General features: G+C 36.9%; 1 protein-coding gene across 15 annotated transcripts in view; it reads right to left on the bottom strand.

Annotated features, from left to right (window-relative positions):
* Positions 1-26,924, bottom strand: part of BBX (BBX high mobility group box domain containing) — a 289,196-nt gene that overhangs the window by 145,457 nt on the left and 116,815 nt on the right. For 3 of the 15 annotated variants that reach the window (XM_045501903.1, XM_045501904.1, XM_045501905.1), the window contains exon 4: positions 12,249-12,366. The exons of the other annotated variants lie outside the window; for them this stretch is intronic. The gene's annotated coding sequence lies outside the window, so the exon portion shown is untranslated. The remainder of the gene's footprint in view (positions 1-12,248; positions 12,367-26,924) is intronic. 15 annotated transcript variants of the gene reach the window in all.

Genomic DNA, 26,924 nt, shown 5'->3' with positions numbered 1-26,924 from the left:
AGGTGGGTACTGTAGCAAAAATCCTGACTTTTAAAAAAAAATGTTGAATAAAACTTTATTAAAAAAGGATTTTAAATGGCCGTTTTATCAGAAATGGACCTTTTAGACAGAGAATATGAAAACTCACATCTTACCCCAAGAAAAACTCTTCGCTCTAAGCAAACAAATCTCATTGTCTTGACATCGCCCACAAGCTTTTGCTACTATGCAAATCCTTGCACAATTTCTCCTATAAGGAAGGTTTTCTCTACCAACTTGTTCACTTTTCTGCCTCACCAAAATTCTGCTAAAAACTTTTTGAATGTGCCTGCTTCTCTTATTAAACACTTCTAACTTGATTTAGGAATACTCGTACTCATTTTGCACTCCTCTGCTTTGTTCTTCATTCAAAATCACAGATTTATAGAGTTAGAACAAACTATAAAGATTATCTAATTTAACTCTCTCATTCAAAGAAGAGGAAATTGGAAGTCCAAATTAGGAAACTGGCTCAAGGTCGCAGAACTTGTTCAAGATAAAAGAGCTGAGGGGTGCCTGGGTGGCTGAGCCATTAAGCTTCCAACTCTTGGTTTTGGCTCAGGTCATGATGATCTCTTCTTGGTTTGTGAGATCAAGCCAGGCCTCAGGCTCTGCACCAAAAGCAAGGAGCATGCTTGGTATTCTCTCTGTCTCTGTCTCTGTCTCTCTCTCTCTGCACCTCCCCTGCACTCTCTCTCTCTCAAAATAAATAAAACATAAATAAATAAAACATATATAAAATAAATACATAAATAAAACACTCTCAAACATAAAAAAAAAAAAGATTAAAGAGCTGACACCAGTACAAAGGTGTCCCTGTGTTAATTTTTCATTTTCATTCATCACTGAGAAAGTCTAAAAGGTAACATTTCTGAAGGCAACTGAAGTTTATTCATTTAACATTTTTAAAACACAGAGCAAATCATTGACACCCTTGACAAAATATAAAAATTTCATTTCATTAAAATTCATGTCATTAAATTCATTTCATTAAAATGACCAACAGTCATTCACCATTCAACATAAATATACTGAGCACCCACTGCCTTGACAGGTACCTTGAAAAAAAAGGCCAAACAATATATGAGAACTAAGAAGGCATTCAGACATATGAGAGAATTTGTCACAAGATCATAGTATTTTCCTGGAAAGGTTTAATTAACTGGTCACCCCAATTCCAACAGACTACAGTGCTTACTAAAAATACCATAGTCTACATTCTTCCTCTTTCCCAGCTGTCCTTTCATATCATCCCCAATTTCAACCTCTAAACAATTCACACCTTACACTTAAAGGATGCTAGCTTGAGAAATGGGTGACAACACAGCACAACACAGATACAAAAACACTGTAAACTATCCAAGAAGTTTCTACCTGGTCTACAAAATATTCAATTATGCTTGAGAACTGCAGTCCTATTATCTTAGCTCTCCTTTAACTCAAAATACCATTTTTTATCATATGTCTACATAAAGTAGCTAGAACCTTGCTATCAACAGGTCAAATTCTCCCAGTACTTACTTTTCAGATTGTGACTTTGGAATAAGAACAATCTTTCTTACGTAGCCAATGTTAAGAGTTATATAAGAATATATAAAATAATTAATACACTATTTTATACTTGGAGATCTAAGGTGAAGAGATCTTTACAGTCTCAAACAAATAACTCCAAGACATCTGCTCTCATTCTCAATTCAACATTCCAAACAAGAGACAACATTTCGTCTGAAAGTCATCAAACAGGAGGTAGCATTTCCAACTCGCCAAGTTAATAATGGGTTTTATTAATGGTCATAATTTGGTGTTTAGGACGTTCCCCAATCATATTAATCTTCTGTACCTATCAAGGATGAACAAGTCACAAGTAGCAACTTTGCAGACACATGATTTTCAAGAAAAGGATCTCAGAAGACAGAATCATAAAATTAACCTGGATTTGTAAGTGCAATAAAATGTATTCTTGTAAGACACTGTTCCACTGTGAATATTTAGTTAATGCCAGAGACTTATCAACACTCTTTTTCTCAAAAAATATTTACAGCAACAGTATCTCAAGAAGACAATCAGTTTGCAGTCCTATATGGACCTAATAAAATGTGTGAATAGTTTTATACCACTGCACTCAATTTTACAGTTCCTAAAAGTGTTTTGGGACATCATTCTCCATATGCTTCTGGCTTTGTCCATTTCATTCTTTGGACTGATTTTCTTTGGGAACTGAAAGAGTTCATTCATTGCTTTTCGCCAAACACCACACACACGTAAAATTACTTTTTTTTTTTTTTCATATTGTGAACAATATTGAGATGTATCCCTTGTCAGGCCAATCTTCAGATGACGATTCGTCTTCCTCTGAGGATCAAGGAAATAAGTTAAAAGAAATGGTAGGTATATTATCATTTACTCTTATTAGCAGTCTCAGTAGTGTTTAGACTCAAATCTCTCCAAGTTGCAATGTAAGATTACACTACATGTAGATTTTAAGACTTCAAGTTACAGACAGAAGTTTTTATTACAGCAGCCAAAATCGAATCTGAATGCTCATTTTTATTTCTTTACACTACCCAAATCAAATAACTTTTGTTGGGCAACAGCAGATATTCAGCTGAGTCAATGAACATATTTCAGACAGCTGCTTCCTATTTGTGAACCTAAAACTATTTTTGCTTTAAGAAAATGCAGGTTATACGAAGAGAAATAAGAATCAGGATTCAAACAAAAAAACAAAAAACCCCAAAAAACAAAACAAAAAAAACCTCCCACAAGGGCCCTCACTTTTTATTTTTAGCACAGTTCGAGGATAAAACAGTAACTTAAAATATGTATATAATCTCATTTAGCCAAAACAAAACTAATAGATGTTCCTCAACCACATTTTGGGCAATTAGCATAAAGTAACAAATTATAAAAACAAGCTAACATCAATTTAACAAAAACTCTCAGATGGGGCACCTGGGTGGCTCAGTCGGTTGAGCGTCCAACTTCGGCTCAGGTCATGAACTCACGTTTCATGAGTACGAGCCCTGAGTCGGGCTATGGTGCTGACAGCTCGGAGCCTGGAGCCTGCTTCAGATTCTGTGTCTCCATCTCCCTCTGCCCCTCCCCTGCTCACACTCTGTCTCTCTCTTTCTCAAAAATAAAGATTAAAAAAAAATTAATAAAATAAAATAACCTTTCGGAAAATGCTAGGCAGGAGGCAGAGAGATTGTTGGTGTTGACAGGGGGCAATTCATTGGCTGTCAGTACCTACAATTCTTCAAATCTCCAACCTCATCCACATAGTATATCTTAAACCATAAAATAGTTATTAATCACTAGAGTGATGACTCCAAGATCATCCTCTCATTAAAAACTAAACTTCCACTCAGGGCAGCTTGGTGGCTCAGCCAGTTAAAAGCGTCTGAGCCTTCGTTTTGGCTCAGATCATGATCTCAGTTACTGAGTTCAAGCCCCGCACTGGACTCTGCACTGACAGCACGGAGCCTGCTTTGGATTCTCTCTCTCCCCCTCTCTCTGCCCCTCCAGGAGAGACCTCCTGTGGTCTCTCTCTCTCTCAAAATAAATAAATAAACTTTATTTTTTTTTTTCAACGTTTATTTTTTTTGGGACAGAGAGAGACAGAGAATGAACGGGGGAGGGGCAGAGAGAGAGGGAGACACAGAATCGGAAACAGGCTCCAGGCTCTGAGCCATCAGCCCAGAGCCCGAGGTGGGGCTCGAACTCACGGACCGCGAGATCGTGACCTGGCTGAAGTCCGACGCTTAACCGACTGCGCCACCCAGGCAGCCCAATAAATAAACTTTAAAGAAAAAATAAACTTCAGTCTACTATTAACAAGAAATTCAGTTGTGTACTAACATTTCTGCAATGATCTACAGATATTAAAAATTTTCTAGTTAACTTTCATTGAAAACAAATTAAATTAACCACAATTCTTTTGCTGTCTAATTCAAGGGTGTCTGTTCATTCATCTATAAAAGGAAGCTAGTACCTACTTCCTAGGATGGAAGAATAGACACAGATAATAGGGGAAACCCCTTCAGAGTGCCTCACATATGCTGTAAATAAAATATATTTTATATATACTTAGTAAATATTTTTTTAAAAAAACATAAATGAATGTATTTTCTTCCTTCTTATTCCAGTTTATCCTATAATTTTTATTCTAGGAAAGTGGGACATTGATTTCATTTCTTGTAGACTAAAATTACTATTTGGTAGGAAATATAATCTCTTACTATTTGTTCTTCATTGGTATAAAACATAATATGGACCCAAGTTTTGTCAACTGACATTTTTCTCTAAATTATCAGAGAAGAGGGGTGCCTGGGTGGCTCAGTCGGTTAAGCGTCTGACTTCAGCTCAGGTCATCTCACAGCTCGTGAGTTCAAGCCGAACGCTGGGCTCTGTGCTGACAGCTCAGAGGCTGGAGCCTGCTTCAGATTCTGTGTGTGTGTCTCTCTCTGCCCCTCTCCCACTTACACTCTGTCTCTTTCACTCTCTCTCTCAAAATAAACATTAAAAAAATTATTTTAATAAAAATGAAAAAAAAAAATCAGGGCACCTGGGTGGCTCAGTCGGTTAAGCGTCAGACTTCGGCTCAGGTCATGATCTCACAGTCTGTGAGTTTGAGCCCCATGTGGGGCTCTGGGCTGATGGCTTGGAGCCTGGAGCCTGCTTTGGATTCTGTATCTCCCTCTTTCTCTGCCCCTCCCCTGCTCACACTGTCTCTCTCTCTCTCTCAAAAATAAACATTAAAAAAAAATAAATAAAACAAAATAAAATAAAGTGAAATAAATTATCAGAAAAGAGAATTTTCCTACAGGCTGTGAGAGAGACATAGCTGAGCCAAATATATAATAATATCTGTATCAAACTCAAACTCCGGTGTATTGACATACAATTATGTATATAAGAATATGCATGAATAGAGTCCTAATTTGGATCCATCTAATAATTCCAAATAAAGGATAAAAATCAAATCAGGGATAAAACATTCATCTGTTCTCTATTTCCATGCTTCGTGAGCCAGAGCAAAGAGTATTAGTGGCCGGATGGGCCTGGCCATGGATTTTTACCACTACTTGCTGTCTAATTCAAGGGTGTCTGTTCATTCATTTATAAAAGGAAGCTAGTACCTACTTCCTAGGATGGAAGAATAGACACAGATAATAGGGGAAACCCCTTCAGAGTGCCTCACATATGCTGTAAATAAAATATATTTTATATATACTTAGTAAATATTTTTTTAAAAAAACATAAATGAATGTATTTTCTTCCTTCTTTAAGTCCTTTGGTACCACCTCACCCCCAAGAGATGATTACAGTAGCTTCAAAATGATAATCCCCATTTCCAAACTAATCTCTATCAGTAGATTTATTCATAATCATGGTTTGAGCCTCTCACTCTCTGGATCCAGACTCTTCAATGGCACTTCATAGTCTACTCTCAGAATGTAATTGTTTAGGTTGGCACTGACATCTTTTTTGCCCCCTCCCTGCCTCTCCTCACTCTCTCTCTTCAGCACAGACACACACAAAGACACACATACACACAGAGACACATGCAAAATCTGGCTCCAAACTTCCTTTGCCTTCTCTATGTCCTGTAAGATGCATTCAGGGCCCAGCTACTGGCATTTGGGTACTTCTTTGCATCTCATTGCTTGCCCAGAGCACCTTATTTAAAATGCTCCTTCTCTCTCCCTCTCCATGATCCTGGGCAGAATAATACCTACTTCCTCCAAATTTCTTAATTTCCTACAGCATGAACCATAACTTTCTAGTGACCCTCTTCTATTAGTGTCTCAAATGATTGTAGTAAATCCATGACTCTTGAACTCTTACTGTTTTAACCTCCACTCCAGACACTTCCACATCATCATCAATCATCAGTAACCTGTTAATTATAGACAATTAGTCTTCAATATAAAGTCTACTGAAAATCAGATTTAAATCCTATAACTGGTCCACAGTTCATCCTCGCTGTAACTATAAACTCTCACTGAAAATGAGGGGGTGAGAAAGGGTGGGTATCCCTTATTGGTCTTTGAAGTTCCAGAAAAATGTACAGGAATAAATAGGAGAAAACAATCCATCACGATTTCACCATCCTTACTAACAACTAAGAGAAAAGAGCCAGAACCCTTTAATGAAAAGGGTCTTTGAGATCATTTAAATGCAAATAATTACCAACAAATCAACAAAATCTCTGGCACAGTTTTAGAAGTTTGAAGCAAAAAGAAACATACTCAAATTGATCCTTGAGTAAGCTCCAGTAAGAGCAGAAGAAAGGCTGTCTTCATGAGCTTTAATCCGGAGAGAACAGCTGACTGGGAGGGAGACTCCATTTAGCGAAAATCAGACCCACTCCTCCTGGGTGTGGAGATCTACCTCTCTGACTCAAGAGGTCCCAAGCACCACCTTCCCTAGGTCCCTAGTGGTTCTTAGTAATTGGCAGGTTATTAATTGATGAACACACAATACAGGGCAGCTTGAGACTCACAGAAAGTAACACTGCCATCTGACCAGTGTTAAGGGTTAAGTAACAGCGAATAACTATAAATGGATGAAAAGAGCAGCCAAGATTCCTCTAAGCTCAAAACAAACCTTAACCTAAGGGCAATGATGCCATCATTCAAATGAGACAAGGTGCTTGGCTAGCACAGGGAAAGGGAGTGAAGTGTCCACTGGCTAAGCACAAAAGAAACATACAGATTTTGAGTAAGATTTGGTGGGACAAATACACACAAAAGAAAACCACATTTAGGGATCTTTAACAACACTATGATGTCAGGTGAGCTTCCCGGAGGAGGCCTGATTCCTCAAGGCAAGAAGAAACAAAAAAAGTGCAGGTGCTCCACTTCCTTCTCCACTATTTTTACAAAAAAAACTTGGTGATTTATTTTTCGGGTTTAATAAAACCTAGTAAAAGCCCTTTAGAAATGTGAATTTTGCAAATAAGATAATGAATGGTAATATACTGGGAAATTAACTTCGGGAAAACAGACCACCTGTGCTTCCTCAAAATTACAGACCCATCTGAACATTTCACTGTTTTGTTAGCCAGATATAAACTACCAGGCAAAATGAATATTGTTATTCCAGCAACACCTACATTTGAGTGAAGTTATTCAAAACTATTTTTAAAGTTGATATTTTGTATAATTACATGTTTAATTACACAAAGCCCAACTTTGAGCTTACTTTTACATGAATTACTAACTTTGCTGTATAACACATAAAACACAACAGTAAAACTTAAATATTTAGTTTAAAGTTTATTCTTAATGCAGCATCTAAAAATGCCTCTTTTCAAGTTAAGCCCATTCAATGCAAAATCTGTAATAAATGTACTTCCTAGCTTCTGAAGGGAAATTTTATATCAGATGTTTATATGTATTTATACACTTTTTACTGTACTAAAGGACAATCCATTATTAACACAATAGTGTATTATTAGTATTTGCTGGAACTTAATTATTAGAGAATATACAGTTCTCTTTCAAGTGATATTAAAGTAAAACAAGAATACTGAATGAGTACTGTAGGTTTCCTGAAGCACTTTCAAGCCTGTCTAAATTAATAAAATACTAAGTGAATTAGTATTACAAAAGAGACTTTTATAACTGATCATTTAAAATATTAATGTGAATACTTAATAGGTCAAACCTTTTACATTAATCAAAGACACAATTTAAGACTAGTTTAGAATGAGTATTCTCCTATCAGTAAAGTCTTCACGTCAGGTAATTTCTCCCATTTTTCCCTTATAAGCATAAAAGGATGTTTCCTTGCATTCCTGAGGAACAAAACATAATCTGTTCCTCTAGAGATAGGATGGTATTAACTGCTTCTTTTGAGAATAGGACATCTGGCATAATATGTTTTTGTAGAGTTTTGTCAAGTAAGCAGTTAGGAGGGGTGAATTATCACAGATAGTCTGGCTTCTTGTTTTTCATGGCTGGAGAGCCCAGTAAATCTCGAATCTTTTATGTGTATGGAGGCTGGAGGCAGGTGGTTAACCACTGGGCTCTCAGTAATAAGTAACATAAAAAAAAAAAAAACACCCTACAAAGATTTTCTAAATTCCAAATCTGATTTCTAATTATGTTAATGCTGTTAAAAGTAAATCCTTCATTAAAGAAGTTTTCCTCCTTTCTTTTCTTTTTTTTTTGGTTAGATAGACAATTCTTCTCTGGCCTATTCTCTTCTTAAAATTTGCCAGAATTATGCGGGATTTTTCACAAAGCAGATTCATGACATTGTGGAAGTATTACATTATTTTGTGTTCCTGAATAAAAGTCAGAAGGAACCTGCTTAATTTTAGTTCATAGTCAAACACACAGGTCCAAGACCAGAACCCTCAGGAGGGACTGGGCAATGTTTACTTACAATTTATAGAAAGCAAAGACAGAATTTGTGCCCTTCTCCATGTAGTCTGCTCTCTGGTGCCCCTGGCCTTTGATCCATGGAGTTCAGAGGCAGTCACAAAATGAAATCTGGACAATACATTTAGAGTCCCTGCAAGAGCTATGGGAAGTCCGAGTGAAAGTAGTGAGGGGATGAGTTCAGGCCCTCACTTGCCATCTATGGGAAGTTGGGACATCCCTAGCAGAGAAGCCACAGGGGAAAGGAATGGACAACACTTCTGCTAGCACCAGATGAATACACACTCACTGCCTCCAAGGAAAGGCCCAACAGTAAAAATCAACACTGACTCAAAAATGGTAACTGAACTATATGAGAAAAGACATGGGGTTAAGTTGTACAGCAAATAACAAAGGGTAGGACAAACTGCCCTGGACACAGTTTGGGGGTTGAAGGAAGGGGAGGAAGAGCAAGAGTGTGCAGAAGTCTAGGTTGTACACTGAACAATGCCTGGGCAGCCTGGTGAATGAACCTGGGAAGTCAAAGGCATTCAATATACTTTTACAAAGAATGATAAATGTAGTCTTTCTTTAGAACAAATCAACCCTAAATAACAAAGAGAGGAAAGGAAAGTTCGACATATGCCCCACCTGCTGTGGTTATGGGAGACAATAACTGCCAGGTTGCTGTGACACAGCCATGGGCCTAAAGCCCAGTAAGGTAGATGGATTCAGGCTTTGGTAGTAGTGCCTAGACATCCAGAGAGAAACTAATTTCCATTTCAATTGAAGAGAGAATACAAAATGCTGGAGTCAAAAGGAATCTTACAGATCACTGGTCTACCATTCTCATTTTTCCAAAAAAACAGAGTGAAACTCAAGGAAAAACAACTACTTATGGTCTAGAAAGCTACCCAAGGGCAGAACTGTTTTCAGTATGCATGATTTTTGCCCACTGCTTTTGGGGAAATTATTATTGCTAAGCAAGGAAAAGGCATTTCAGTGCTTTTCAGGCATTTACACCATTCCTTTCTTCATTCAATAAATATTTAATGAATAATAAACACTAGGCACTTGGCTAGATCCTGGTACACTCCTGGAAAACCTCAGAAAATGAATGTGGCTGATAGAGCAACCAGTCTGACAACAGGCAAAATATGGAACTCAACCAACTAAAATTACAGACCACTAAGTGCAAAGTATAAGGTTGGAAGAACTATAATATGAAAACAGGAATGGAGTGGAGAAGTATAATCAGATACCAAAAGAACCACTGGCTGAGAAAAACAGAAGTGGATGAGGGACAGAAAAGGGGAAAGAGTGGCCAATACAAGTAGAGCCAAGTCCCTGAGCTTTGGGGACTTTTGCAATGCAGAACCAAACAGGTTAAGTCACTGCAGCTTGCATACAGTCTCTGTGGGTCACTCTTTCTCTATCTCAACTCAAATTAAAGAAAAAAGAAATCAGTAAAAGATGTGTACGTTTATTTCTCTGCCCCAACTGTCTTCAGAAGTCAAGAAGAGCTAACAATTTTCATTTAACATAAGAGAACACAACACTATTATGATGTGGTTTTCTTGGGAGAATTACTTAGCTAGCAAACACACCCAGCTATTTCAGGGTGTCTGATTCAAGTGGGTTTGAGAGAAGGTACAAGTGGAAAACTGTGACAAATAAAAGCAGCTGCCGCGAAGGATAAAAGTAATTAAGAAGGGAGGCTGGTGCCTGGGTGGCTCAGTCAGTTGAGCATACGACTCTTGATTGTGGCTCAGGTCATCATCTCACAGTTTGTGAGATTTGAGTCCCATGTTGGCTCCATGCAGACAGCACAGAGCCTGCTTGGGATTCTCTCTCTCCCTCTCTCTCTGTCCCTCCCCTACTCACATGCACTCTCTCTCTTACCCTCTCAAAATAAATAAATAAACAAAAAAAAAAATTAAAAAAAAATGACCATCAAAAGAAAGTGGATAAATAAATTGTATTATTTTCTGAGAATGAACTACAACTGTGATCATAAATGAATTACAAGTATAAGCAAGGAGGACTCAAACATGATGCTGGGCGGCAAAAATAGATGTTCCATCAGAAAACAGGATATTGTATTACTGATATAAAATTCAAAAACAAGGAAAACAATGTAGGGGATACGTAAATATGTGAAATAACTGTAAGGAAAAACAAGAAAGTAATAAAGTCAACATTCAGGACTGGGAGGGCAGGGGGAGGGGCGTGATCTTAAAGAGAAGTAATGGAATCCATCCAGGCCAGGAGCAGCTCTGTCTCCTAAGTTGGTAGTAGGTAGTACTCAGCTATTCATGTTAATGTTATTGTCTGTATCTTCTCCCAATGTTATAAATGTTCCCTGTATATATAGCATTTCTGAATACTATGGGGTTGCTTCTATTTTTTAAAAGTTCTCAGAAATAACACTGTATTTAAGAAACTATTTTAGGGGCGCCTGGGTGGCTCAGTCGGTTGAGCGACCGACTTCGGCTCAGGTCACAAACTCGCGGTCCGTGAGTTCGAGCCCCGCGTCAGGCTCTGGGCTGATGGCTCAGAGCCTGGAGCCCACTTCCGATTCTGTGTCTCCCTCTCTCTCTGCCCCTCCCCCGTTCATGCTCTTTCTCTGTCTCAAAAATAAACATAAACATTAAAAAAAAAATTTTTTTAAAAAGAAACTATTTTAAAGATGCTTTTTAAGTGTCTGTAAGTAACAAGAACCTAACATGCATTCAAGAATTTATAAAATTATTTAATTTACACAATAGCTCTGAGATAAATATTTTCATCCTTAGCTTATATATGAGGAAACTGGTATTCAGAGTTACGAAAACTGCCCAACATTACACAGCTAGCAGGGGTGGTATTCAAACCATATCCAATTCTGAAAATCATGGTGTGTCTGTAGGTAAGACTGTCTAAAATATATGGGCAAAAATTAAATTTTAATACAAAAGCAACCTGTTATAAGGGTTTACTGTTTTATTTCATCTTCATGTTTAAAATGCATTCCTAGAAGTGCCTAGGGTGGCTCAGTCGATTAAGGCTCCGATTCTTGATTTCGGCTCAGGTCATGATCCCAGGGTTGTGGGACTAAGCCCCGCAACAGGTTCCACACTGAGCGTGGAGCCTGCTTAAGATTTTCTCTGTCTCCCCCTCTGCCCCTCTCCCTTACTCATACTCTCTCTCTCAAAATAAAAAATAAATAAAAATAAAAATAAAAAATTAAATGCATCCCTAGATTACATTCTAATGGCATGTACTCATTTTATGTCATAGGGTACCTCTTTATTATTTCATAGTCACAATTTACCCTTAAACTCTATAAATTTTAAAACTGGCAACAGATACCACTTATGTTTATGGAAAGTCTCAACTAGGCTGTACTTCTTTTCATAACTTGAATTTCTCTAAGAAGTTGAAGGCAAGTCAGCTGTTGGTAGGCTATAGCTTAGCACTCTTTATTTTACTACCCTCCCATCAGGGATTCACTCACAGGCAAGCCAACAGGCTGGCCAAGCCTCACAGAAATTACTCACTTCCACCCTCTCTTCCTGTATCTTTCTTCCAATCCTACTTTAAACTCATGCAGGAAACCTGAATAGTACCACCTGGTTTTCTCTACTCCATCAACTCTGGGCCTGTGCAGCACACATACCACACCACTCAGCTATGCAATTATTTGTCAGCTTTTTATTTTGTTGTTTTCATTTGCATGTGTGTCTAGCCTGCAAGGACCACTTAGAAGAGATTACAGATCTATTTTTTCTCAGCTATGCCCTAACTCATTCTTCTTTGCCCAACACATCACCGACTGTGCTCTGTAAACAGTAGTCACTTAGTAAATGCTGATTGACTTACTACGGTAGAACAACTCGCCTCTGGTATTTCTCAATATCCCAGTGAATCCTCCACATCTATAAACATGCTGGAGATGATACCAGGTACTGCTAGAGGCTTGGGGTCTTCCTGAGGGTGCCTGGGACAAGAAAAACACAGAGAGAGACCAAAGACAGTCAGGAGAAACACAGAGAGAGGAAACACGCAAACAAACAGAGCACGGTGTAAGAGGAGCGAAAGAGTCAAGAGTTACAGAGAAGCTAAGCAGCCAGAGACACTCGAGAGACAGGGAGGAAGTCAGCAATCTCACTTTGGATTGGAAACTACATTTTTGGTACTCTACAGTGTGTAATAGGTGCCCTCATGTTACTACATTTATAAGATAATCATTTCAAAGTTATTTCTAAGGTTTTTCTGAGCTTACATCATTATCTATTAAAATTTGTCTTTATAGTCTCATCTTTGGAGACACACATACACAGACACAAACACCTAATCCTCAAAATGACCCAGCTGTAAATAATATATATATTTACTTTTTCCAATTCTCCAACTTAGAAAATGTTTACTCCAGAGGGCTAAAGTGACTTGTTTAAGGTCATAAGCAAGATGATAATTGGAGCCCCAATTCTTCTGATTCCAAAATCCAATGCTTTTTCTGATATCCCACGTTCTCTATTAGAAATGAATCTTGAAAAAAATAAAAAATAAAAAAAAAAGGGGTGCCTGGGTGGCTTGGTCAGTTAAGCGTCCGACTTCAGCTCAGGTCATGATCTCGCAGTCCGTGAGTTCGAGCCCCGCGTCAGGCGCTGTGCTGACAGCTCAGAGCCTGGAGCCTGTTTCAGATTCTGTCCCTCCCTCTCTCTGTGACCCTCCCCCGTTCATGCTCTGTCTCTCTCTGTCTCAAAAATAAATAAAAACGTTTAAAAAAAAAAATAAATGAATCCTGTATAGGGGTGCCTGGGTGGCTCAGTCAGTTAGGCATCTGACTTTTGGTTTCAGCTCAGGTTATGATCTCACAGTTTGATGAGTTCAAGCCCCATTTCAGGCTCTGTGCTGACAGCATGGAGCTTGCTTAGGATATTCTCTCGCCCTCTCTTCTCTCTGCCCCTCTCCCGCTTACAATATCTCTCTCTCGAAATAAATAAATAAACTTCAAAAAAAAATAAATCCTGTATAAATCATATAAATCCAAACTACACATTCAAAATAAAATTTTCTTTTGAGACACTGAACTACTCAGTTTACTCACTAGGACACTACCTCAGTGCTTCATTTATTTTAAAAATCTATCAGAAAAAGTAAGTCAAGATGAAACTATACCAGAATGATAGACAATTTCAAACAAATTAAGTGAATTAAGTGAATGGCCACTTGATAAAATTTTTAACATTTAAAAAAGGAGCTAGAGTTAGTTCATTGCTTTTATAACTTGGTAATTTCAAAGTCTTAATGATTCAACACATTTCAGCTGAAAGATCAAAAAATGTTCCACGTTTCAATGAATTCTTCGATTTAAATACTAGTAAGCTTGCCTCAAACTTATTCTCTCATGTCTCAACTGAAGTCTATACTGCATGCAATTCGATTTCAGGGTACTATAGTAGAAATGATTTAGGGGCATCTGGGTGGCTCAGTTGGTTAAGTGTCCAACTTCGGCTCAGGTCATGATCTCATGGTTTGTGAATTCGAGCCCCACGTCAGGCTCTGTGCTGACAGCTCAAGGGCCTGGATCCTGCTTTGGACTCTGTGTCTTTCTCTCTTTCTGCCCCTCCTCTACTCACGCGCGCACGCACACGCTCTCTCTCTCTCTCAAAAATAAACATTAAAAATGTTTTTTTAATTAAAAAAAGAAATCACTTAATGCATTATTCTTTCCATTACTATTACTTTAGTATTTTCTCTTGAGGGATACTTATACTCTTCTAAATAATCATTGCTTTTGAAAGCAATGTAATTGCCAGAAAGCTCCTCTGATACAAGGGTATGCATGTTATTGGATTTCACAGCAAGACAAGATAATAAGAATACAAAGAAATTTCTATTTAATTGTGCATCAATATATTTTTCTATGTTCAGCAATTTTTAAACCAGAAATTTTCAAATGAGGCCTAAAACATAGTGCTGCTCTGCCCTCTAGTGACTGGCTAGGTTTTGCTGACTACATGCTTTTATTTATTTTTTAATTTGCTTTCTAAGCAATACTTAGAATTTTTTAATACATATAACGGCTGCTTTTTCATAACATGGACAGTGAATAAAGAGTACTAGTCAACGTTTCAGATACAGCTTGTGCTTTGAACACAATGTAGGAAAGAGATACGATTTATTTTCATATGGACGATACACCTAAGCATTGCCAACCAAAAAAACACAAAAACAAAAACCACACATACATTAATATAATCTTATGCAATTTATTTAGAAAAGTCAGAAAATTATACTCCTGTCAGAAACTTCACAAATTTCATAACTATAAATCCCAAATTGGTTAATTTCATTATTTGGGAGACTGAGATATCAACGTGAATAGTACTACATACACCACACATAGATGAACAATTTTCTACTAATTATAATAGGGCAAAAATATGCTGAAGAAAAAACTATACTGAACATCATTTACCCTTCATTGTTCAAGTGGCACTTTAGGATTTTCCTGAATTTTCAGTGTTGTCATTAGGAAACTGACTATCACTTTACATGGAAACGTTAATCAAGGATCCAGGTTAAGACAGAGTTATACAGACTCTGTATTCTCAATTCTCCCAAATATTTCAATGAAAGTAGTTATGTTTCCCTCTTAGATTCTCTTGTCATAAACTGCTTGCAAAGAAATGATGCATTTCTAGAACAGCATTTCTATTCTAATCCCAAACATACTACTTCTACACACCTACGTAAAACATAAATATTACATCTGTACACATAAATGTAAAAGGATACCTGAGTATGTGAGAATGATCCCCAGACAGTATGGTGGTGTGCTTAAGACACAAACCCTGCAGCCAGACTGCCAGAGTTTGAATTCCCACTCTTCAACTTATTAGCAGTGTGACCTCAGGCAGATCACTAACCTCTCTGTGTTTCAGTTTCCTTATCTGCAAAATGTGAATAGAAGAGACACCTACCAATAGCAATGTTTTATATCTTGACAGGTACTTGGGTTACACAGGTGTATGCATTTATCAAAACTCAGAGAATGCACATTTAAGATTTGTGCACTTCACTAAATGTAAATTTTGTATTAACAAGTTGTAAATATTGAACCGTATTCAATAATAGGTATGCTGAAGTATTTACGGAGGTGTAGTGATATCTTTAGTTTACTTGCAACTAAGTCAAAAATGAACTGATGATGGATAGGTTACAGATATGTAATAAAATAAGTATAATTAAAATGTTAACAGTCAAATCTAAATGGTGAGTATATGAGTATATAATGATGTTTGAAAAGTTCATAATAAAATGTTGGAGAAAATAAATCCACCTCTCATAGAGCTGATGTGAAAATTAACATATATACATAATGGCATTAAATACACAGAAAAGTACCTGATAACCAATAATGGCAAATGGCAATATGTTCAAGCAAATGAAAGTGATCTCTTCTTCCCTACTTGGAGGAAAAGGCTAAGAAAATAATGAGAAGTTGAGCCCCACACCAGAATGAGTAGTTGCCATCAAGGGTGTTAAATATAGCTCAACTTTCAAGTAATTCACAAAACTGCATGGGCCATGTAGAGAACATGGTCTTGAAAGTCAGAAAATGCTGATTTGAATCTTGGCTCTGTTTTTAATTAGCCAAAAAGCTCAGACAATTTCAAGATTCTAAGCCTCAGTTCCCTCCTATAGAAAATAGGAATAATGATAACTACACGTGTCTAGAGTCACTGTGAAGACTAGAAAAACTATATTCTCTCTCTCTCACACACACACAACAGAAGGAAAAATGCAAATGATGACAAGTGGAGTTTTCATCATTAAATCATTACTAGCAATTAAGGTGAGTCTATTTTCTGCAGATGGAAACAAAAGTGGTTACGTATCAGATTCTAACCCAGAAATTTCATATGCAGGTGGCCTACTACTCTGAAGAGCTTTCGACAGGATCTTTATTAAACCGGTGGGCCTTATTTAAAGCATCACTGTACTTAGTGTAAAAGAAGAGCTCGCAATGACAGGGAATTCATTATTCATCCCTCTGTAATGTCAATTATAATATAAGTCCTACAGGAGAGGCATTTATAAAGTAGTTTGCTGATATTTTAAAGAAAGTCACTTCAGTGCATTTGAGGAAATGATATTAGCACCTGGATAAGTTTTGATTTGAAACAGTCTAAGGCAACATATTTAAAGGAAAGAATATTAAAACTACATTTACAGAAGAGGAGTTCCATGCTCCCAGGGAGCAGAACTGTTAAGTCATTATAGATTACTCCATGAAAACAGTGGCTCAACACACAGTTTCAGCTAAAAAGACAATCAAGAACATGTAAAAAGGAAATACTGGAAACACTATACAAGTGGCTTCTGCTGCCTTGACCAATCTACAAAAACTGCTTTCCCCAAAGGGCTCCTGAATCACCCTAACCCAAACACTGTTTGGGGCAGTTAGCGCTCTACATTTTTCAACATTTTTGTTGGAAACTCTTCCCCATCTTCTTTGGTACTATACTCTCTTGCTTTTCCCACCACAGATCTGATTGCTTTTCTTTCCTTTAGACTTCTCTTAACAGAGAATAGGTGGGTGTTTTCCAACGGTCTGTCTTAACCAGCCATATTTCCTACTTTCACCAATACTTAAAGTTTCAAGCTCTACCTCTCCTAAGCTACATTTATCTTTAGCCTGACTCTCTCCCAAACTCTTACCAATTTATAACTACATCCTATACATAATCCCATGAATATCCTCTCTGCATTTCAAATCCAATCCATTCTATACTGTACCCACCCCCTTCCCCAAATCAGTTTCTACCACTCTCTCTCTCCTGGTAGCAGTACTGTCTGAACACCCACGCTTAAATTAAAAACCTATCTCAACACCCCCACTGCTTCCTTCTCTCTTATGATACCCTCTGCAGCCTCAGCACAGGTTCTGTCTGTTGCCAAATCCTACGGATTAGTAGTTTGGTTCAAGCGACAAAACAGGATGTGTATTCTTTGAGAAACACATTGAAAGCTGAATTTATAATCATAAAATACACACAGACACACATACACAAGCTGAATAGTTGCTACCAAGCATTTGAGAAAATCTTCATTGAAGGAATCCTTAAAACTGAGTATCTATTAATATTTGCCCTGCAAATTGGAAAAAAAGACTTATTTGATTTTGTGAGTTGAATACCTCAATTTAACATTTTGAACTACATCCAGACAGGGTATAACCTTCATGTCTCTCACAGTGGTTCCATTTACAACATGCAAACCCTATCAGAAGAACAACTTCTTCTTACCTAGGATTTGCTAAGTCCCTTAAACCAATCTTTCCAATGCCTACCTCTTTTCCCTTCCAATCCATCCCTTTTAAATATCATCTGCTCAAAATTTTCCAGTGGCCCATTTGCTTTTAAGGAGAAAAAACAGTAAACTTACCCTGACATTCAAGGTTCTCTTACATTTGGCTTTTCTAGGCTTTCCATTTTACCTTTATACACAGCCCATCCCAAATAGCAAAAGGGGTCTATTAGCTTTGTCCAGACTTTAGTATTTTCCCCTGTAGGTAGTCTTAGTTTTTCTACCTGAGATTTAAGACCTTCCTCAATTCTTAATGAGGTTTGTCTCTCTTTCCTGCTTAGATTTCCCCTATTATCATATTGTAACTCTGACATTGTCTAAAACAATAACTTGCACGTAGTAGTTCCTAAATACTAAATAGTTCCACGTAGCACTAAATATTTATTAAACAAACAGAGGAACAGAAAATATATTACTTTATCTTTTACACAAAACATTTTTTCCAGTAAAATTACTGAAGACTGTTCAGGCTCTAAAAAGAAACAAAACAGGGCATCTGCGTGGCTCAGTTGGTTAAGCGTCTGACTCTTGGGTTTCAGCTCAGGTCATGATCTCACAGTTCATGAGTTTGAGTCCTGTATTGGGCTCTGCATGGACAGTGTGGAGCCTGCTTGGGATTCTCTCTCTTTCCCCTCTCCCCCTGCTTCTCTCTCTCTCTCTCTCTCTCTCAAAAATAAATATACTTTAAAAAAAATTAAAGAAATAAGACAGAGCTGAAGAATGCAAACACGCTCATAGATGGGCTAGAAAGGTTTAGAATTTTAATATACATTAATAATTGGAAAAGTATATAATAAGTCTATAAAATTCATGGTTTTTATGGTTAGAATGTACACATAATCAACTAGGAAAAGGCAAAATTGCTATAAAAAGACCACAAACACCTAACACATTCATGCTAGCTTACAGAACAGCTTTTAGAAGGAATCAGGTATTTTCGCAGATACTAAATTATCTTCAAAACAAGCTTAGATATATCAATTACAGAAATATTCAAAATTAATAAATATGTCAATTATATTCAAAATTAATTAGTATACCTACTGATATTAGTGACAAAGACCAAGTTGTATTAGTTCATGCTCATGTGCATGAAAATTATTATGAAGTAAGTACTTTCACAGAGTTAGCATTTTCTGCAAATGTAGAAAAATACTTGCTTCTCTTGGATCAATTAATTGTGAAATGTTAAACCAGTGACCTAAAAATGAAGGGAAATTTTGCTTCTCTAATTTATGAATGAACTAGCAGAGTTAACTCATGACTGAACTAGGTATTTAAATTTTTTAAATGTTTTATAGTTATCAGGTTCAGAGAATCAATTTATGAAATGGCTGTCATACTTTAAAAGTCATTAAGAATTCATAATACATTTCGTTGTCTTGCTAAAATAGTATTTGAAAAAAAATTATATAGTTTATAAAACTTCACTGTAATACTTAAATAATTTTTCAGGTAATAATTGTTAATACCAAGAATATAAAGTAATAATAATCCTAAAGTAACTACAATCCACTTAATGATAGATGACTTATCAATATTTTCATATGCTTGAGTTTTGATTAGGTTTTAATAAATTGCAAAACAAACTGAGGGAAATCTAAAAATCAAACCTCTATCACATATGACTGTGTAGAAAATATTTTAACGTATCTAACCATATAAAGCACAAACATTATTCTTTCCTAATGATTCAAATCAAGTCCATCCTGTATTCAATAAAGACTTCCAATGGAATAAAGATGCGTACACGATGAAGCTGGACATTTCTTTTATTGTGAATGGAGACAATAAAATGCCCGAAATTCAATTTCAAGGAATGGCTAAGAAGCCAAAAAGTCAAATTCCACTTTTTACTTACTGTCCATTTTGAGAACAAACACATTTTCTCAACAGTGCCTGTCAAATTCTGGATTGGCATTGCATCTTCTGGCATTTTTAATCCTCACAACAACCTTATATGATCAGTATTCACTCCATTTCACAGATGAACCTAGGTAACTTTCCCACAACCCAATCACAGTAAAAGCAGACTCAGGTTAGTCTTGAGTCCATCTGAATCCACAGCCCTCATTTCTAAGGATCAAGCTACAGCTCAAACAAACAAAAGTGACACATTTAAATCTGTCTTCCATAAGAAAACCTTTACGTTTTTGCCTATCCATATTAATCTCCAGGAAGCAATAGTGAGTATTTATGCAGTTGACAATCTAGAGGCAAGAATAAGAATGTGTATAAGCAATATGAAGTAAAATTTCTAGAGTATTTTTTTCTTAGGCACATTATAAATTCTAATGTATGAAATATTTTATTACAATAGAAATAATCCATAAAAAAATTCTAGGATTGTGATGATTAAAACTCATAAAAAGAGACAAAACTGGTACACCTTTACCATCAACAAGATAGATTATAAAAGCCTTATTAGAGAGATTTATCTTATGTTCTCTAAAAAGCGAAACTCTTCAGTGACTACTAAAGGCAACACCTACCATTTTAAGAGAAACAACTAACGTTTCAAACCTGAAAGCTATCATTCCTTTAAAAAGGGTTCACATCACCAAATGAATTGAACGATGAGTCATATGCTTCCTCAAACAGCGAGACAAAACCACTGCTACAGCAAGAGCTTTGTTATTTCACAAGGAGATGGTCTGCGGCTACTGATTTCAAACTTTACCATTGTCTCTTTTACATTATCATGTACCTAATATGAAGACTTGGGAACTCTAATAATGCTGAAAACACAGGAGGTATTCAAAACTATTTTGAGGGCATGGTTCAGAGTTTCATGTTTGTGTCCATCCAGGTGGTGCCTGGATGGACAGAAGGACATACACTACTCTGTGCATGCATGCACCTCACATTTTGTAGGTTTCAGTGTCTAATTTGGCAATTCTTCACTGGAATTAGTGTGGCAGAACTGAGAATGTTTTAGGACAGTGTTCATCAGATAAACGGTAGCCTTTTATTATTTAAGCCTTCTTTAGAGCCACTTCCTTCCCATGCAGCTGGTTCTCTCAAGAAACCTGTGCACTGTAAGTGCCTAATGGCAATGTTTAGTGCCTTAAAACATCACCTGAAGTGGACCACTTCGGCCATGAAGAGACACTTGATAATAAATGGTCTTACAGTAAATGTTAAGGAACCCTGAAATAGTTACATGATTTAGCTGCTTTTTAAGAATAATAATGGCAGAGGCAGAACAACTGCAAACTAAACTAAGCAAATTGTACAAGTCTATATAAAACCAAGACACAACATTCTTACCCATCATCTTCACAGATTAACTCAAATACAGAAATGCCCTAAAGATAAACACCACCACTGCCCTCCCCCCGCCCTGCAAGAATAAAACACCTAACTGTGGACTTCAGCTTACATTTTTGGTATGTATTAACTGAACCCAGGTACCATACACACAGCATCTCTTCAAGCCCCATTGAACCAACTTCCCTCCCCTAAATCTCAGACATTCACATGCATTCCACTCGCAGGGCTGCTGATTGACTGTTAGGGAAGCACTTGGCAAAGGTCTTAATAAACCCTTGTTGACTCAATGCATGCTATAAAGGAGTCAATAGGCACCCAGAAACTTTCTGCTGCTCATTTTAAGTTCTTCAGCCCTTTTAACATTTATTGATTATAGGACTAACTGCCAACTGAAAAGCACAGAGAGACGTTTACTTTTGAAGAATGGCTTAATTCTCCCTCAATTCAGACTGGGAAAAATAATTATCTGCAGGTAGACCAGGGGATGCATATTAACACCAAGTTCAATGAATATAGGGTCAACGAAACATGAATTCTGGTAATACTACTTTATCAAATGTTTACTAAACAAAACAACTTCCATATGCCAAACACTGTTTCCAGATTTGGGGGATGCAGCCATGAACAAAAAGACTCCAGTGTAAAACTAAGTTCCTTAGTTTCTTGAAGAGGTTATATGAAGAAACTATATGCATACACTCATACATACTTACTACTTACACTTAAATGTGTACGTACAGAATATCCAGTAAATGCAGTATATATTTTACACTAAAATACACGGAAATTTTGACAAGTATGTTATGAGAAATTTGGCGCCATTAGATCCATTTATTTTCCTGGGAAAACACACTTCTCTATAATAGAGATCGAAGGGAATACCAATGTCAGGATAAAAATACTTAATTTAGGGGTGTCTGGGTGGCTTAGTTGGTTGAGCATCAGCCTCTTGATTTTGGCTCAGGTCATGATCCTAGGATCATGGGGATTCAGCCCCACAAGGCATGGAGCCTGCTTGGGATTCTCTCTCTCTCTCTCTCTCTCTCTCTCTCTCTCTCTCTCTCTCTCTCTCCACCTCCCTCTGCCCCTCTTTTCCCCACCTTCTCTCTCTAAAACAAACAAAAATTAAATTAAAAAAATAAAAATTTAATTTATTCCTGACATTTCAGAGAAGTATTAATGCATGGAATGAAGTCATGCCTGAATTTATACTGTCCTTAACTAGTAAATACCATAATCAGTAGACTAATTTTATTGTTCAGAAGAAATATTCTACTAAAATGTACTGAATACAAGGCTTTTGAGTTTGAGTCATTCTTGTAAATATTTTTAGAGTGAAATTGAAATCAAAAGTAGATAAGAATCAAGGGGCACCTGGAAGGTCAGTCAGTTAAGCATCTAAACCTTGATTTCTGCTCATGTCATGATCTCATATTCATGAGATCAAGCCCCAAGTTGGGCTCTGTGCTGACAGTACGGAGCCTACTTGTGATTCTTTCTCTCCCTCTCTTTCTGCCTCTCCCCTGCTTACTTGCACATGTGCCATGTAGTCTCTCATAAACAAACATTTTTTTAAAACTTTAAAAAAATGGGGCACCTGGATAGCTCAGTCAGTTGAATGTCCAACTTCGACTCGAGTCATGATCTCACAGTTCATGAGTTTGAACCCCGCGTCAGGCTCTGTGCTGACAGCTTGGAGCCTGGAACCTGTTTCTGATTCTGTGTGTGTGTGTGTGTGTGTGTGTGTGTGTGTGTGTGTGTCTGCACCCCTCCCCTGCTCACGCTCTGTCTCTCTCAAAAACAAACATTAAAAAAAAACAACCTTTATAAAAAGTAAATAAGAGTTAAAATACCTTTCAACCAATTAAACTAACATCCACAAAATTAGACCACTGCTCAATGGCTTATCCTTTAGTCTATAAATACACAAGGTGAGATGATAAATTTTATAAATCAATTTAAAATTATTTTTACATGAAGATGTTTAAGTCTCCGAATTTTGTTTCTTTTGATTAAATTTTCTGTTTTAGATAGGCATCAAATCATCAGAAACTGAAATTATTCAAGATATACAATAGGTATACTTACAATAATTCAAAGATAAAACTAAGAGACTTAGGTGGAGTCTATATCAATATCCAACAAGTAAATGTACTATTAACCCATAACGAATCTCAAACATCCACCAATTGATTTATCTAATAGAAAAGGTACACTACATATAGAAAGATAGAAGTACTACACAGATGGTCAATGAATTATATTTAGACTATTATTTGAGAAATCCTAGCAATCATTACCTGACTTATGAGCTGATATCAGAGGAAAGGAGAGAAGAAGAAGGAAAAAAGGGATAAAAAAGGGAGTGAGGGAGGTAAACAGGTAGATATAACAGGGAGACATAACAGATTTAGGACTTCTTGACTTCTGTCGGCATTACTTTAAATACACAATCTTTTCTTTCCATTTGCCAAAATCTTAAGTATAGCTGACTCTTGATCAATATGTGCGTCCACATATACACAAAATTGTTTTGATAAATACAGTGCAGTACTGGAAATATATTTTCTCTCCCTTATGATTTTCCTAATAACATTTTCTTTTCACTAGCTTGCTTTATTATGGCATATAATAATTTATTAATATATTATTAAATTTTAATAAATTAAAATTTATTATGCCATATAATACATAAAACACACAAAATATGTGTTAATTGACTTTATGTTACAGGTTAAGTTTCTGGTCAACAGTGGGCTGTTAGTCGGCCAGTTTTTGTGGAGTCAAAAGTTACACACAGATTTTCAACCTGCAAGCGGTTGGTGCTCCTAATAATGGCGTTATTCAAAGGACAACTCTACATGCCATTTCCCTGTTTGAGTTCACAAACAACTCAAAGTAAAAGAACACTGCCTAGAAAAATGTGAATTGGCTTGATTATAGTAAACAGAAAAAGGTATAACCCAAAAGAGTAATTGAGTTACTCTTCATACTAATTTTCAAATATATTCTATTCCTATAAGCAATGAATACACATGGAAATCAACTTTTCAATGATGTAATTCCTCCATTATACAAATCACTCTGATTTTTAGTTCTTAGACTTGATTCTTTCACTTGTAAGAAACTCATTTTCATGCATGGTGACTTCAAAGTGGAAGAAATATGAATTCAGTGATTCCAAATGTCTCCCACTTCAAAGATACAATGATATTTTTAGAATTTTAAACTGTAATAAGTGAGGTTTTCTTGTTTATAGATTCATAGAAAGTATTTTTTTTAACCTTCACTTCACTATTCGGTACAAAAAAGTGATTACTTCTGTTATGAACTGACTTAATAGCCCTCAAATTCAGAGGGTGAAGCCCCACATCCTAATGTGACTGTACTTGGAGATAGGCCTGAAAAGTAGGTAAAGGTCAAGTAAGATCATAGAGTAGGACCACTATCCAACAGAACTAGTGTCCTGTTAAGAAGAGGAAGAGACCCCAGAGCTTGCTACTCCACACACACAGAGAAAAGTCCATATGGGTACACAGCAAGAAGGTGGCCGTCTACAAGCCAGGAAGGGAGACCTCAGCAAAAACAGAATTTGCCTGTATCCTGTTCATGATGGACTTTAGACCACAGAACTGTGAGAAAATAAAACCCTGTTGTCTGAGCCACCCAGTCTGTGGTATTTTATTATGGCAGCACAAGAAGACTAGATCGTCTCTAAAACTAAAGAGCTTACAATTTTTAGGTAGTTTTTACTGATAATCCAGTCGAATAACAGACAGTTACAATGATGATCCATTTATACAGGCACCTGGGTGGTTCAGTCAACTGAGTGTCCACTCTTGATTTCAGCTCAGGTCATGATCATAGAGTCGTGGGATGGAGCCCCATGTTAGGCACTGTGCCAAGTGGGGAGCCTACTTAGGATTCTATCTCTCTCTCCTTCTACCCCTCTCCCCACCTGCATGCACACACTCTCCCTCTAAATTAAAACGACAAAAAAAAAAAAAAAGACAACCCATTTATAAAGTGAAGAATTTGGAACAATTTGAAGAGTAATTTACTCCCTCAAATTATTTTACATGTTTTCCTAAATTAAACAAATGAAACTGTCATTTTAGAGACAGCATGCAGCTTTGACCCATAAGAGGTATCAACTATGGTGTACCTGATTCTGAGAGTAGGAGGGGATAATATCAATAGAGAAGGTCTTGAAGGAGTCTAAATAATTTAACCCTCATTAGAAAATAGTAACAGGAAGCTCTCTCTGCCCTTGGGTGCTGTCTCCATGTTTTAATAAAAATACATTTTTCCACTGAAACAAACAAAAAAAGGAAAATTGTTATATAAAATCTTGATAGAAATGTTGATTCTTTTGAAACCAAACGGCATTTACTCTACATGGTAAAGAAAATTTCATTGGAACTCTCTCCTGTTCTTGTACCTTGCATCAAGATTTCATCAAATGTGATTTAATCCAGACCTTATTACTATTCAGAGTGAAGGGCATATATCTACATTTGGCAGTCACACTGTCCTTAAAACTCCTGTATTTTCAGTGTAAGAAGTGAATTATTAGATCATAGGGTGGGCTAATATTTCTGCAGGATTTACTCTTTCTCTTGCTGTTAAGCATAAAGCCACTCTGGGACACGTGGATGGCTCAGTAGGTTAAGCATCTGACTCCTGACATCAGTTCAGGTCGTGATCTCATGGTCCTGATATCAAGCCCCAGGTCAGGCTCCACACTGATAGCACAGAGCCTGCTTAGGATGCTCTCCTTCTTCCTCTCTCTGCCCCTCCCCCACTCACACACTTGCTCTCTCTCTCTCTCTCAAAATAAATGAACTTCAAAAAATAATAGTAATAAAGCCAAAACCACTCTGTACTTTCAGTAGAACGGTAGGAGAACATATAGGTTCTTACACATTAAGGACAATATATTAAAACACCTTGGAGGTATGCTTCTGTGTTTATATATATACACACATTTTACATATACATACACTGTCAGATGTCTGTGAAAGGTATTTTATAGTGCATTCAAGATTCTTAAACTCTGACCACAATTTTCCTTTTTTAACTACCATTTCTTGAGTGCTTCCTATGTGCCAGGTGCTACATCAGGCACTTGACATACTTCTTTTAATTCTCACAGTCCTACAAGGTAGAGATCAATACAAATAAGTCTATTAAATATACTAGAACCCCTTACTCTATGATGGGACAAGTTCCAACGCTTGAAACATCAATAAACTCCTTAGAACTTGTCACAGATAGGGTACCATAGTTCACTGTATTCTTTTTGGATTAATAAAAATGAAGGGATTCGTGGTCAAATAATTTGACATGTTAAAGAGATTCATTATAAAGAATGAATGGACATTTGGAAGCTTAAAACACTACATGCACTCTGTCTCTCCAAAAGAGCCATAGGTTCAGATATTACAGGTAAAATATGCACTGTGCATCCCAATCAGCCTTTCCTTGACCATGGGACATGTTTTGGCTAATGAAATGAGAGATAGTGACATGTACCACTTACAACCAACAGTTTTTCACGTTTCCACTATCATTCCTTTTTTTTCTTCCACTTTAAGAGTTATGCATCCCAGGGGCACCTGGGTGGCTCTGTCGGTTAAGTGTCTGACTCTTGATTTCGGCTCATGTCATGATCTCACGGTTCATGAGTTTGAGCCCCGCCTTGGGCTCCAGGCTGACAGTACAGAGACTGCTTGGGATTTTCTCTCTCTCTCTGCCCCTTCCCTGCTCGTGCACTCTCTCTCAAAATAAATAAATAAACGAAGGAGAAGGAAAAGAAAAGGAAAGAAAAGAAAGAAAGTTCTGTATCCCAGAAAGGTTGCTTCTTTAGGTTTGGTCCAGGGACAAAGAGGACATTGAGCACAG

This window comes from Leopardus geoffroyi, chromosome C2 (assembly GCF_018350155.1).
Source record: "Leopardus geoffroyi isolate Oge1 chromosome C2, O.geoffroyi_Oge1_pat1.0, whole genome shotgun sequence".
Lineage (NCBI taxonomy): Eukaryota > Metazoa > Chordata > Mammalia > Carnivora > Felidae > Leopardus > Leopardus geoffroyi.
The sequence above is the reverse complement of the archived record's forward strand: the minus strand, read 5'-3'. Positions and strand labels throughout refer to the sequence as shown.